The sequence below is a fragment of the Pinus tabuliformis genome, chromosome 3_2 (genome assembly GCF_031772625.1).
Source record: "Pinus tabuliformis cultivar Carrire ecotype Pingquan chromosome 3_2, CPIR1, whole genome shotgun sequence".
Classification (NCBI taxonomy): domain Eukaryota; kingdom Viridiplantae; phylum Streptophyta; class Pinopsida; order Pinales; family Pinaceae; genus Pinus; species Pinus tabuliformis.
In genome coordinates this window covers 188,421,730-188,437,979 of record NC_142302.1, presented here as the reverse complement: position 1 = coordinate 188,437,979, position 16,250 = coordinate 188,421,730, and positions in this window count along the sequence as shown.

The window sequence follows — 16,250 nt, the reverse complement described above, 5'->3', positions numbered from 1 at the left end:
TTAACAAACCATTCAGCTAAGATCTGGTCCGGGATAAAAACTTTCACTAATCGCCTTCGATGTCTCCATTCATGAATATGATCGGAAATATAAGTGGACGTCGATTGCTTTAATGAAGTTAGTAACTCCATGCCATTATCATATCTGACCGGCAACTGAAAATGAGTTAAAAACGAGGTAGCTAACTGGCTAAAATTATAAAAAGAGGCCCGTGGTAACTCAATATACCACTTGGCCGCAAGACCAATGAGAGTGCGCTGGAAAAGACGTAAGCAGATCGAATCATCCGAGATGGAATTAGAGGCACACCAGAGGTGGTAAGTCATCACATGATTCGACGGGTCCTCTCCAGATTTACCCTCGAACTTGGGAATGTCACTGGGCAACTTATTCGGCATTGGCGGCCAAAACGGAAGATAATTAATTGGATCGTTCGTTAGGCGCGACAAGTCTGGTAAATCCAAAGTTGCGATAAACGGTAGCTGCTGATTAGGATCCCTAAAACTCTGGGTCACTATACCAGCCCCAGGAGGAGGATATCCAGGATAACTAGGAATAGGAATCGTGTTCGGGATATTGTATCCTCTTGGAAAACCAGGATTAACCGGACCGTACTGGGGTTGTTGTGGTTGTTGATAAGTGTACCCAGGATACGGTTGATACTGGTAAACTGGCTGTTGGACAGCAAGACCGAATTGGTACTGTCCCTGGTACGGTTGATAAGTGAATTGTGGTTGACTTGTGACAACTGTACTTAAACCAGGTTGTCCTACAGGCATCTGAACCGTAGTTTGAATCGTGGATCCAGACGATGGTAAAGATGTATGAGGAGTAGATACAGGGACAGTAGAAACCGGAGCTGTCGATACTCCAGAAGTAAGTGGGGTAGATTGAACAGATGTTGCGGCAGTTGCAGCAGTCGTTTGAGATGGAGTACGAGGCGAAATAGGCCCAGACTGAGAAACTACCGAAGGTACAAAAGATTGAATATTAGACTGGATTGGTTGCTGGGGTGAACCAAAACTAAGGGTTGTCCAGTTTGAGATGACAACTGTACATTTGGCTGCAACACCTGTTGAACTTGCGATGGATCCCACACTATGTTCATTCCGGGGTACTGACCCATAACAGGTTGAGGATATTGAGATCCAAAACCGGGTTGAGGGTAGGATTGATAATTGAAAGGTACATTTCCCGTACCTTGAACATAAGATTGACCTTGGGGTGGTTGGAAACCTTGACTCGAGTACTGACCTTGGGGTAGATACCCTTGAGGCATGTACTGATACTGGGGTTGACCTTGAGGTATAAATTGGTACTGGGGTTGACCTTGGGGTACATATTGAGTCTAGGCTTGACCTTGAGGAACGTAATGTACCATAGGCACGTACTGTCCTTGAGGTGGCCCCCCAGATGCAAATTGTGTACCTTGAGGTTGCCCCCCAGGCGTTAATTGAGGCTGCCCCCCAGGCGGTAACTGGCCACCTTGAGGTTGAGAATTGGGAATAGAACCTGACATCATAAGAATGTCTTCTACACTCAACGGCTTTGCACCATTGCTTCCAGTGAATAACCTTTGTTCAATGGGTTGAGGAGATGCTCCCGAAAAAGTACCAGAAAGTGACTGATACCCAGCGGGAACAGAAGGACCGCCGTACAAAAAAGATTCAGGCGATTGAGTAAACATGGACGACTGACATGACATATTTACGGGAGTATAAATACCCCTAGGTGGATAAGAAACACGAGGTAGTGAAAAACTTAACCCTGAGTTGTCCAAATAATTTGTTAAAGAAGTAGTACTTCTAGGTGGACTGTAAAAAATGGATTCAAGTTCCCTTAGATCAATAGTAGGTTGATTTTTAGGGATAGGGATGCCTATTTCTTCTGCCGGAGCAAGCTCTTCAATAGCTATCAAACCAGAAGGAAGATTTTCGGTGATTACTCTTTCGACCCTAGGTGAATTAGGAGCACTAGAAGTTGGAGAGACTAACCCCGATGTGGGAGTAACAGGTTCAGATATCTCAGGTTCTTCGCCTATATCACTAGTAGATGAAAAGCTACCAGCAAGTTCGGAAACCGAAACAGCTTCAGGATTATAACCTGTTTCTAGAGTTTGGTAATCAGGATGAACAACCAACGAAGACTCTCCTTCTTCAGGTGACCCGACTTTACTACCACTAGGAGTTACGAGGACTTTCAAACCTTCGTAATGGCCCAGGACGTCTTCAGGAGGTTGGCCCTGAAGTCTACGGGACTTCCTCAACAAATCAGCCACGGTTACAACCTCAGGAGACTGGCCCTGAAGTCTACGGGACTGTCTTGGTAATTCAGCCACAACTAAAAACTTTTAACTACTGCACATGCAAACAAAGTAAAATCTCAAGCAAACCGCCTAAAGTCTCTAAAGAACCAAACAAATTCAAATCACACGCCTAAAGAATCTAGGGCGTCAAACCACACACAAACAGTAACCTTCCGGACCGAAAACACTAGTTGGTGATGAAATCCAACATCGCAGAATTCAGTACAGAAGTGGCAGGTGGAACAGTTACCCCAGCAACCTGCTTAATGAATAGACTAGACCAAGTTCCTCCACTTTAACCGTCTCGAGTGAAGTGAACCCCCTAGAAAATCCAAGTGAGTCTAGCCGACATCTGCTCCAGGTACAGTGGGATCTTCCCTCCACCATCACCTTAGGAAGAATCCTAAAGATAATAGTCACTAAGGTCACCAACAGCAACAAATATACCTGGGGGAATAGTCTACGATCCGATACACACGCAAGGGCAGAATAACAAGCTCAATCCCCTTGCCGGCTCCTTGACAATAATCCAAGGTTTACCGACAAGTGACCCCAAGCTCCTCGACAATGGTTAATTCGAGGTTTACCGTTTGTAGTACGTGCATATCTGGCGTCCTTCCCAATGAAGGAGGATTGATTCCCTCACTAGTTCGGACACGATCTCGTGCTTCTTCTTTAAGAGGAGCTTTCCCAGTATAAATGTAACAGTTGGATTTATCCTACCGCAAGATAAGCTACTTGTTTGTTTTTACTGTCTTGGAGAGTTAATTACTCTCCTACTCCAAGACACTAGCCTGATCTATGTTGGTGTATCAGAGCCCTAGTAAATAAAAAGTTACTAAGTTGATTTTACTTTAAGCATTAATTTTTATGGATTTTCTTTAGGACAAAAGGTAGCGGAGATGAAACTTATGATGTGTAGACTCGACTCAAATCCACTAAAAAGATGCACCTAGGATGAAAAAACAATCTTTCCTTTTCAATGAATTCCCTAGCTAAGAGAGTTGGAGAATGCAAAATTTATAAAGACAACTTTCTTGGCAATGAAAATCAAAGAAACAATCTCTTTATCTTTTCCAAAGCACACAACACAAGACCACTAATTATTTCACGAAAACTTCCTTTCTCTTTTCAAAGACTTCAAACGCTAGTAAAACAAACTTTCCTCAAAAGAGATTTTGTATTTTTCCTATTTTAACAAAGCATGTAAAGCTACTTAACAAAAATCAATTTTAAGATCTATGAAAATCTAAGAGAAATTTATCTAAAAGCAAATCTAAGAGAAATTTACCTAAAAGCAAATCTAGTGAGGTAAAAGCCTACAAAATATAATTCCAAGATGTTTTACTCAGTTAAAAATCAACCAAGGACTAATTCATGCAGAATCATAAATCAGTCAAAAACAAAAATAAAAAGCTCTTGTTCTTTTTCTTAAGAATGAAATTCACAGCTTAACAAACAAGCCTTCTCGAAATTCCGCAAAGAAACAACACAACAGTAGGTTTCTAATACAGAGGTGGATTTTACGAATGGTCTAACTCCTAAGAAGACTGAAAAGACCAGGGATATCCAAGGTTTTTACAACTTCTAAAGCCAGAGTCACTACAAGACCAATACAAAAATCAAACCTAGGGCTAGAATTTCTATGAACTTCACTAAAACCCTTGATGCTAATGAAACAAGCTTAGATGAAAGCTTCTGACAGGTAAACAGTGGATCTGGGCAGCAATAAACAAGCTGTAAACAAAATCTAATAGGTAAAAAGGAAAAAATGGAAATTTTCTAAACTTTTGACAGGGTACATAGGCAGCCTGTTTGCACAGGTGCGGCCACGCTCTGTGTACAAAGCAGAAGTGCGTACAGGTATGCACTGTGCTTAACACAGAGGGTGCGTACTGCTCTCAAAAACAAGAAAAATAAAAAACTAACTCAACCCTAAGCTATTCCACCCAAATTCACAGTCAATCAGTCAAAAACTAGAAAGAAATCAGATTTTCTCAAATCAAAGTATCAATCAAAAGAGAAATCAATCAAATCCATGGATTCCCTAGCGAAGTCGCCATTTTTTCATGCGGAAAGAGTCAATTTTGCAGACAAAACCGACCTCCCTAGAAAACAAGGCTTTTCTAGTGACAAACAAAACAATCAAGCACTATCTTTCCCTAAATATGCATTTAAAATAAAAGCAACCAGGTGTTTAAGGCTTACCTTTAGTCCAACGCTTGTTTGTAGCAACCAAGCCTCTTCGATCCAGATGAGCTCCTTCTCCTTGAAGCCTGCATTCACTAACAAGCAAACGATTACATAGCACCTGAATAACTCATATAATAAAACATATTCATCATAAAGACCAAGGAGTTTATGAAACAAATTATATATAACAACTTGTTGAGAAAAATGAACTTAATTGTATTAATTGGAAACAAAAGAAACCATTACAACCAGTGCCTTGGTGTTGTGCAGGTCCCTCCCAGGGTCCAGCAAGAGTTCTCCTTTACTTTGATCAGCTCACCCACTTCCAAATGAAGCTAAGAAAGGATTGGGATCTCTCCTCTCAAGCTCTAAAAGGGAGTCCTAATTTCAGTAGCATATACCCTTAGGAATGTTCAGCGTTCAACCTCCCCTCCCTCTGGCCCAATGCCTGTATTTATAAGGCTTTGGAGGAAGTTAATCAGGTCCACCATCAATGGGATAAGCCCCTTTTTCAAAGGGATAGCTCCCCTCTTCATGGGATAAGTTCCTCTTTCATTGGGATGCATGAACCATCTGGAGGCGCTCAATCCACGTCAAACCGTCTTCTAGAATGCTCTAGAATCTGTTAGCGCTTGAAATTTCACCTCAGGCTGAGAAAGGTAAACCTCAAGGCAACATCAAACCACTTAGCCTCGTAGCTAGCCCTACGGGGCAGGAGAGGGCTCTCTCCAGTCTATCTTAGCAAAACGTTTTCCAAAAGGGCTAAGATGACTTTTAAAAGAAACTGATTTTAGGCTAGTAAATTGATAAAAGGGTTTTTTAATAAAATGACGGGGTTTTTCTGGGCTGCATGGGCAAAGTAACAGTTTGAGCAGAGAAATGTAATCAAGAACACAGATTATCCCCTGAGGCAAGGTAGGCAAGAAATTTAACATCAAATTGAGATTAAATGGAATGGCAAGACTGGTGAGGAGCTGACAAGGGCATAGAAGATGAATCCTTGTCAAACAGAAGAAAACATTAAATATTGAACAAACTTAAAGGCAGAGCATACAAATGATGAATTCTACCTTAACACTTCATTTGTTCAATTAGAAATGATCATGAAGTGAAATGAAAACATAACAGGTTACATATGAAACAAAAGGAAAACTTATTCTAACTTTCATACCACAGGAATCTCAGAAGTCAGAGCTGTGTAATTTCCTTAAAAATCTCTGTCAAAAACTGTACAATGAAGCTCTATTACACACACCTCTCAGCACTCAGAATTCTCTCCCCTCTACCTTACAAATGAATTTTTTAATATAATAAATACATGCTGCGAAGGGAAAAAACAAATCAACCCCCAAGACCAGGGATTTGTTTTTTCATTATTAATAAATGAAACTAAAAAAAAAACAATCAGCGCTTCTGAAGAGAGAATAGCGCTCCTTCCACTCGAATCTGTTGAATCTGGTGAATAGGTGGCATTACAGGTGTCACTCCCATTTACTGAAGATAAATATAGGCAATCGAATCTAGTTCTCTGTTGTGATGAATATCTACGTTCCAATTTAAACTTTGACTTTCTACTTGGCTCCATTTGAATAGTGTTGCCAATTATGACATGGCACTCCTTGGACCTCGACATGCCCTGAAAAGACTGTAGTTTTCCCATTTGGGAAGTGCATGCTTTAAATATGCACTCAGATTTGCTCCACTTGGAAAGGAGACTAAAGGCATCCTTAACAGAAACCTTCATCCTGAATCCAATGTCCACCACAAACTTTCTACTATGAACCTGAGGAGTTGCGTAAGGAGCATCAGAACCCAGGATAGACCTAACCTCATCACAATCAAAGAATAGATCAGATAGAAAATAAAGCTTCCCATCAAGTCTTGATTTTACCCAGCAATACTCACGAATCCTTAAAACACATGAAGACTCTGTATACTTTCCTTCCTTCCCACCAAGATTACCACAGAAGTAAGTAGCTTTTTTGGCACCATATAAGTCATCCCATACACTATCAAGAACTTCAAGGAAATGTGAGCATTGGTCTACATATGTGCTTGAACTTGACAAGACCGTCAGTATATCTATTAACTTAGGAGATTCCCAATCCTTTACAGTCCAACACACTGAATTTGCATTCCCTTCCCATGCCAAGTGTTTCCATATACTACAAGATTGATCTTGCAGTTTCTTCTCAATATTAACTACCTGCATAAGATTAGTGACACCAAGTTCTTTGAAAAAGTTACGTCACTGTAACACATTCAATGAGCTCTCTTCATTAGAATAAAATTGCAGGTAGACACTATTAATTTCATTCTAGATAACATTTGTGCCAGCAAGAACTTTGCTCATATCAGTTGAATTACCAAATTCCCTGCTAAAGTGAAGTGGTTCAGAACCAGCACGTATATATCCGTTGTTTGTTATAATTAAGGCCTTCTTTTGTAGCTCTATTATTAATTTTGGCCTTTCCAAGTGGCATAATGAGCAGTCCGACTGCAAATGTATCATGACAAAGGCTATATATTCAGCCAAATTTAACTTATCTTTTATCAGGCATTCAAAATTTGTCATTCCCTGTAAAATGTGTTTCATCACAACTTCATGCGTTGACAGCTGACCAACACCAACACGACGAAGCATGTGTACAATCACATCTGAATCACCTCTGATCACAGCATCTCCGTCTGCCGGGCAGAGTAGGAGAGAAGGGTGTACAGTTCTTAGCTCACAATATAACTTAGGGAAGTTCTTTAAAATATATGTAACATCAACTCCAGAACGAGTTCCTTCACAGGGTAACCAGATAGAATCTTCTCTAACTGAACTATATGATCCATCACAAAGTGGAATAAAGTGAATTTGAGCAAGATCACTAAAGAAATCAGGTTCTGAGTTTACCTGGAAAAAGGATTCATGTTCAGTGGGTTGGTGGCTCAAACATTCATAAAGAGCAACAAGCTAGGACCCTATCTAGTTCAAGCCCAAATTTCTCAAATCATCCCCTCTATTGCATACTGACTTCATCAAATCAAACAAGATTCTTGGTCCAAATGTGTGCACACCTAAAGCTGCTGCTAATGGATACGACAAAAATACATCTCTTTGTAGATAACCAATACCAAGATGCCTATTTATTAAATCATCAGGTAAAAGAATGCATATCCGATCATTCCAGCCTCGGAGAACCATGCATGGGCGAGCCCATCGTTTATCCTCACCCTCTAAAGGCAAGCAAGGAGAAACCTGTAACTTGGAAAAAATCATTCGTAGAAGTGGAGAGAAAAGACCTAATACTTCACCCACCAATGGAACAAAACTCATATAAAGTGAGACAGCTTTCCCTGGGTTGTCCTGATAGCAGTGAAGAGACCTAAAAGATTCTGCGGCGTTGAAAAACAACTCTGGATACTCTGAAAGTAACCATTGGTTCCAAGCACTGTCACCATCAACCTCCTCCCTGGATGATGGCAGTATGAAATCTCCTTGAAGAATAAATTTCAAACCATATGCTCACAATGGAAGGAATGCAAATACTGGCTGTTGTTCAAGACAAGGTACAAACTCTCCAGTAGAGTCCTGACATAATGTGAAGGCCATAGCAATTTCTGTGCTTTGTACTCTAGACCGCATAGTACCAACATTCAACTTTCGACTTGCCACGAGTCAAGTAGTGCTTTCCTTACCATGTGAAACCTTCACGGGTCCATTACCAATGTCCTCCCTTCGCATTATCATTAAAGAGTTTGTCAGAGTATCCTTAACTTTGATACAGAGAAGACGATGAAGAAATAATAATAATGATGGATGAAGATCTGCAAATTTTGATGCCCATGACCTCATCCCTGTTCCTTCCATGGTTGAGCCTTTAAAAGGAAGAACTATGCATGTATTCCAAATAGGACCCTCTAAATTCTCGTTTCCAGTTGCTAGTTCTCTACTAAACAATTCAAGATTGCATAGAGGAGGTACAGGGGTTGGCAAAGTGAAGCCAAGTTCCCCCTCAATGATATCAAACTTCATATGAAAGCCATTTGAATGAATTTCTGGTGAATCAGTTACCCGAAATACTGATTTAAAGCCAATTCCTTTGTGTCCAATATAGCCAGCACTGGAATCCTTTTTTGTTGAATTCCCAACATCACAAAGAGCTCTGATGTTTTTAGCAGTGAAGCCCAATTCATTATTCAATACCACAACACCAGCACCTTGTAGGATAAATGCCAAAGTTGGTTCCACATGAGCAGGATAACAATTATCATCTACATTTTGGACACTGACATAAGACGGAGTCTAACATCGGCTCCACTTGGGATGGCAGCTGCCGCTTCTTGGAGGTGCCAAGAACCGCAGAACTTTGGGAGAGCAGACAGTGCCTCCATCCATTGGGCAATGGAGTCATCATCGACACAACTGAAGCTGAACTCAAACTGATTTGATCTCAAGACTGAAATGACTGAAAAAATGACTTAACAATCTTCAAGCAAACTAAAACAAGATGCTGCCCTTATGGTTGCTTATTTATTTACAAAATCTACCCTACTCTGCTGTACAAACAATAGATCAGGTAATACTATAGTGCCAAATTAACCATTCAAGTAAACCTGAGAATGATGCCGCCGCTTGAGAATGCTTCCACCAGGACACCGATGTAATTGCTGGCAGCCCTTCATGCATGTACTGAGCCTGGTCACGTATAAGACAGCCTGATCTATCAATCAAACTGAAAAACATTTCCATGTATACCGCAATAGGATCACGGAAGCCAGACTTTGTTGGCTGCCCCAACTCTGCAACACATATTTCCAGCTGCACATTGTCAATGTACACATCTATAGGCAAGTCTGTTATTTCTTGTTGCGAAGGAGGAAGGATTTCCAAGAACTTTTTAGGGTCTTGGAAATCATATGACTGGATTTGCTCATCGAGACATTGAATCTCCTTTTCAATTCATTCAACAACTAACTCACAAGCACCAGTTTTAGCTTCAGAAGAAAACTCTGGCGATTTCAAACATTGAAGGAAGGTACTGAAAAATTCTTCATTAATTTCAATATCCATGAACCACTCTCTAACTTCGTTTAGAGCTTCACAAAGTGCAGGGTTTACCACATACCCTACCATTGCATGAATGGACCAGCAAGCGTTGGAATGTCTGGATCGAGTCGGAGTTGCCAGGTGAATGGTTCAGCCTGCATATGTATCTGACTGCTGTCCACCATCAGCATCAGATCTGCAATTTGATTTCATGTACTGGGACAAGACAATCAACAAGTCGAATGTTCTCCCCAGTATGGTCGCCAGTATGTTAGCGCTTGAAATTTCACCTCAGGCTGAGAAAGGTAAACCTCAAGGCAACATCAAACCACTTAGCCTCGTAGCTAGCCCTACGGGGCAGGAGAGGGCTCTCTCCAGTCTATCTTAGCAAAACGTTTTCCAAAAGGGGCTAAGATGACTTTTAAAAGAAACTGATTTTAGGCTAGTAAATTGATAAAAGGGGTTTTTAATAAAATGACGGGGTTTTTCTGGGCTGCATGGGCAAAGTAACAGTTTGAGCAGAGAAATGTAATCAAGAACACAGATTATCCCCTGAGGCAAGGTAGGCAAGAAATTTAACATCAAATTGAGATTAAATGGAATGGCAAGACTGGTGAGGAGCTGACAAGGGCATAGAAGATGAATCCTTGTCAAACAGAAGAAAACATTAAATATTGAACAAACTTAAAGGCAGAGCATACAAATGATGAATTCTACCTTAACACTTCATTTGTTCAATTAGAAATGATCATGAAGTGAAATGAAAACATAATAGGTTACATATGAAACAGAAGGAAAACTTATGCTAACTTTCATACCACAGGAATCTCAGAAGTCAGAGCTGTGTAATTTCATTAAAAATCTCTGTCAAAAACTGTACAATGAAGCTCTGTTACACACACCTCTCAGCACTCAGAATTCTCTCCCCTCTACCTTACAAACGAATTTTTTAATATAATAAATACATGCTGCTAAGGGAAAAAACAAATCGACCCCCAAGACCAGGGATTTGTTTTTTCATTATTAATAAATAAAACTAAAAAAAAACAATCAGCGCTTCTGAAGAGAGAATAGCGCTCCTTCCACTCGAATCTATTGAATCTGGTGAATAGGTGGCATTACAGGTGTCACTCCCATTTACTGAAGATAAATATAGGCAATCGAATCTAGTTCTCTGCTATGATGAATATCTACGTTCCAATTTAAACTTTGACTTTCTACTTGGCTCCGTTTGAATAGTGTTGCCAATTATGACATGGCACTCCTTGGACCTCGACATGCCCTGAAAAGACTGTAGTTTTCCCATTTGGGAAGTGCATGCTTTAAATATGCACTCAGATTTGCTCCACTTGGAAAGGAGACTAAAGGCATCCTTAACAGAAACCTTCGTCCTGAATCCAATGTCCACCACAAACTTTCTACTATGAACCTGAGGAGTTGCGTAAGGAGCATCAGAACCCAGGATAGACCTAACCTCATCACAATCAAAGAATAGATCAGATAGAAAATAAAGCTTCCCATCAAGTTTTGATTTTACCCAGCAATACTCACGAATCCTTAAAACACATGAAGACTCTGTATACTTTCCTTCCTTCCCACCAAGATTACCACAGAAGTAAGTAGCTTTTTTGGCACCATATAAGTCATCCCATACACTATCAAGAACTTCAAGGAAATGTGAGCATTGGTCTACATATGTGCTTGAACTTGACAAGACCGTCAGTATATCTATTAACTTAGGAGATTCCCAATCCTTTACAGTCCAACACATTGAATTTGCATTCCCTTCCCATGCCAAGTGTTTCCATATACTACAAGATTGATCTTGCAGTTTCTTCTCAATATTAACTACCTGCATAAGATTAGTGACACCAAGTTCTTTGAAAAAGTTACGTCACTGTAACACATTCAATGAGCTCTCTTCATTAGAATAAAATTGCAGGTAGACACTATTAATTTCATTCCAGATAACATTTGTGCCAGCAAGAACTTTGCTCATATCAGCTGAATTACCAAATTCCCTGCTAAAGTGAAGTGGTTCAGAACCAGCACGTATATATCCGTTGTTTGTTATAATTAAGGCCTTCTTTTGTAGCTCTATTATTAATTTTGGCCTTTCCAAGTGGCATAATGAGCAGTCCGACTGCAAATGTATCATGACAAAGGCTATATATTCAGCCAAATTTAACTTATCTTTTATCAGGCATTCAAAATTTGTCATTGCCTGTAAAATTTGTTTCATCACAACTTCATGTGCTGACAGCTGACCAACACCAACACGACGAAGCATGTGTACAATCACATCTGAATCACCTCTGATCACAGCATCTCCGTCTGCCAGGCAGAGTAGGAGAGAAGGGTGTACAGTTCTTAGCTCACAATATAACTTAGGGAAGTTCTTTAAAATATATGTAACATCAACTCCAGAATGAGTTCCTTCACAGGGTAACCAGATAGAATCTTCTCTAACTGAACTATATGATCCATCACAAAGTGGAATAAAGTGAATTTGAGCAAGATCACTAAAGAAATCAGGTTCTGAGTTTACCTGGAAAAAGGATTCATGTTCAGTGGGTTGGTGGCTCAAACATTCATAAAGAGCAACAAGCCAGGACCCTATCCAGTTCAAGCCCAAATTTCTTAAATCATCCCCTCTATTGCATACTGACTTCATCAAATCAATCAAGATTCTTGGTCCAAATGTGTGCACACCTAAAGCTGCTGCTAATGGATACGACAAAAAGACATCTCTTTGTAGATAACCAATACCAAGATGCCTATTTATTAAATCATCAGGTAAAAGAATGTGTATCCGATCATTCCAGCCTCGGAGAACCATGCATGGGCGAGCCCATCGTTTATCCTCACCCTCTAAAGGCAAGCAAGGAGAAACCTGTAACTTGGAAAAAATCATTCGTAGAAGTGGAGAGAAAAGACCTAATACTTCACCCACCAGTGGGACAAAACTCATATAAAGTGAGACAGCTTTCCCTGGGTTGTCCTGATAGCAGTGAAGAGACCTAAAAGATTCTGCGGCGTTGACAAACAACTCTGGATACTCTGAAAGTAACCATTGGTTCCAAGCACTGTCACCATCAACCTCCTCCCTGGATGATGGCAGTATGAAATCTCCTTGAAGAATAAATTTCAAACCATATGCTCACAATGGAAGGAATGCAAATACTGGCTGCTGTTCAAGACAAGGTACAAACTCTCCAGTAGAGTCCTGACATAATGTGAAGGCCATAGCAATTTCTGTGCTTTGTACTCTAGACCGCATAGTACCAACATTCAACTTTCGACTTGCCACGAGTCAAGTAGTGCTTTCCTTACCATGTGAAACCTTCACGGGTCCATTACCAATGTCCTCCCTTCGAATTATCATTAAAGAGTTTGTCAGAGTATCCTTAACTTTGATACAGAGAAGACGATGAAGAAATAATAATAATGATGGATGAAGATCTGCAAATTTTGATGCCCATGACCTCATCCCTGTTCCTTCCATGGTTGAGCCTTTAAAAGGAAGAACTATGCATGTATTCCAAATAGGACCCTCTAAATTCTCGTTTCCAGTTGCTAGTTCTCTACTAAACAATTCAAGATTGCATAGAGGAGGTACAGGGGTTGGCAAAGTGAAGCCAAGTTCCCCCTCAATGATATCAAACTTCATATGAAAGCCATTTGAATGAATTTCTGGTGAATCAATTACCCGAAATACTGATTTAAAGCCAATTCCTTTGTGTCCAATATAGCCAGCACTGGAATCCTTTTTTGTTGAATTCCCAACATCACAAAGAGCTCTGATGTTTTCAGCAGTGAAGCCCAATTCATTTTTCAATACCACAACACCAGCACCTTGTAGGATAAATGCCAAATTTGGTTCCACATGAGCAGGATAACAATTATCATCTACATTTTGGACACTGACATAAGACGGAGTCTAACATCGGCTCCACTTGGGATGGCAGCTGCCGCTTCTTGGAGGTGCCAAGAACCGCAGAACTTTGGGAGAGCAGACAGTGCCTCCATCCATTGGGCAATGGAGTCATCATCGACACAACTGAAGCTGAACTCAAACTGATTTGATCTCAAGACTGAAATGACTGAAAAAATGACTTAACAATCTTCAAGCAAACTAAACAAGATGCTGCCCTTATGGCTGCTTATTTATTTACAAAATCTACCCTACTCTGCTGTACAAACAATAGATCAGGTAATACTATAGTGCCAAATTAACCATTCAAGTAAACCTGAGAATGATGCCGCCGCTTGAGAATGCTTCCACCAGGACACCGATGTAATTGCTGGCAGCCCTTCATGCATGTACTGATCCTGGTCACGTATAAGACAGCCTGATCTATCAATCAAACTGAAAAACATTTCCATGTATACCGCAATAGGATCACGGAAGCCAGACTTTGTTGGCTGCCCCAACTCTGCAACACATATTTCCAGCTGCACATTGTCAATGTACACATCTATAGGCAAGTCTGTTATTTCTTGTTGCGAAGGAGGAAGGATTTCCAAGAACTTTTTAGGGTCTTGGAAATCATATGACTGGATTTTCTCATCGAGACACTGAATCTCCTTTTCAATTCATTCAACAACTAACTCACAAGCACCAGTTTTAGCTTCAGAAGAAAACTCTGGCGATTTCAAACATTGAAGGAAGGTACTGAAAAATTCTTCATTAATTTCAATATCCACGAACCACTCTCTAACTTCGTTTAGAGCTTCACAAAGTGCAGGGTTTACCACATACCCTACCATTGCATGAATGGACCAGCAAGCGTTGGAATGTCTGGATCGAGTCGGAGTCGCCAGGTGAATGGTTCAGCCTGCATATGTATCTGACTGCTGTCCACCATCAGCATCAGATCTGCAATTTGATTTCATGTACTGGGACAAGACAATCAACAAGTCGAATGTTCTCCCCAGTATGGTCGCCAGTATGTTAGTGCTTGAAATTTCACCTCAGGCTGAGAAAGGTAAACCTCAAGGCAACATCAAACCACTTAGCCTCGTAGCTAGCCCTACGGGGCAGGAGAGGGCTCTCTCCAGTCTATCTTAGCAAAACGTTTTCCAAAAGGGGCTAAGATGACTTTTAAAAGAAACTGATTTTAGGCTAGTAAATTGATAAAAGGGGTTTTTAATAAAATGACGGGGTTTTTCTGGGCTGCATGGGCAAAGTAACAGTTTGAGCAGAGAAATGTAATCAAGAACACAGATTATCCCCTGAGGCAAGGTAGGCAAGAAATTTAACATCAAATTGAGATTAAATGGAATGGCAAGACTGGTGAGGAGCTGACAAGGGCATAGAAGATGAATCCTTGTCAAACAGAAGAAAACATTAAATATTGAACAAACTTAAAGGCAGAGCATACAAATGATGAATTCTACCTTAACACTTCATTTGTTCAATTAGAAATGATCATGAAGTGAAATGAAAACATAACAGGTTACATATGAAACAGAAGGAAAACTTATGCTAACTTTCATACCACAGGAATCTCAGAAGTCAGAGCTGTGTAATTTCCTTTAAAATCTCTGTCAAAAACTGTACAATGAAGCTCTGTTACACACACCTCTCAGCACTCAGAATTCTCTCCCCTCTACCTTACAAACGAATTTTTTAATATAATAAATACATGCTGCTAAGGGAAAAAACAAATCGACCCCCAAGACCAGGGATTTGTTTTTTCATTATTAATAAATGAAACTAAAAAAAAACAATCAGTGCTTCTGAAGAGAGAATAACGCTCCTTCCACTCGAATCTGTTGAATCTGGTGAATAGGTGGCATTACAGGTGTCACTCCCATTTACTGAAGATAAATATAGGCAATCGAATCTAGTTCTCTGCTGTGATGAATATCTACGTTCCAATTTAAACTTTGACTTTCTACTTGGCTCTGTTTGAATAGCGTTGCCAATTATGACATGGCACTCCTTGGACCTCGACATGCCCTGAAAAGACTGTAGTTTTCCCATTTGGGAAGTGCATGCTTTAAATATGCACTCAGATTTGCTCCACTTGGAAAGGAGACTAAAGGCATCCTTAACAGAAACCTTCGTCCTAAATCCAATGTCCACCACAAACTTTCTACTATGAACCTGAGGAGTTGCGTAAGGAGCATCAGAACCCAGGATAGACCTAACCTCATCACAATCAAAGAATAGATCAGATAGAAAATAAAGCTTCCCATCAAGTCTTGATTTTACCCAGCAATACTCACGAATCCTTAAAACACATGAAGACTCTGTATACTTTCCTTCCTTCCCACCAGGATTACCACAGAAGTAAGTAGCTTTTTTGGCACCATATAAGTCATCCCACACACTATCAAGAACTTCAAGGAAATGTGAGCATTGGTCTACATATGTGCTTGAACTTGACAAGACCGTCAGTATATCTATTAACTCAGGAGATTCCCAATCCTTTACAGTCCAACACACTGAATTTGCATTCCCTTCCCATGCCAAGTGTTTCCATATACTACAAGATTGATCTTGCAGTTTCTTCTCAATATTAACTACCTGCATAAGATTAGTGACACCAAGTTCTTTGAAAAAGTTACGCCACTGTAACACATTCAATGAGCTCTCTTCATTAGAATAAAATTGCAGGTAGACACTATTAATTTCATTCCAGATAACATTTGTGCCAGCAAGAACTTTGCTCATATCAGCTGAATTACCAAATTCCCTGCTAAAGT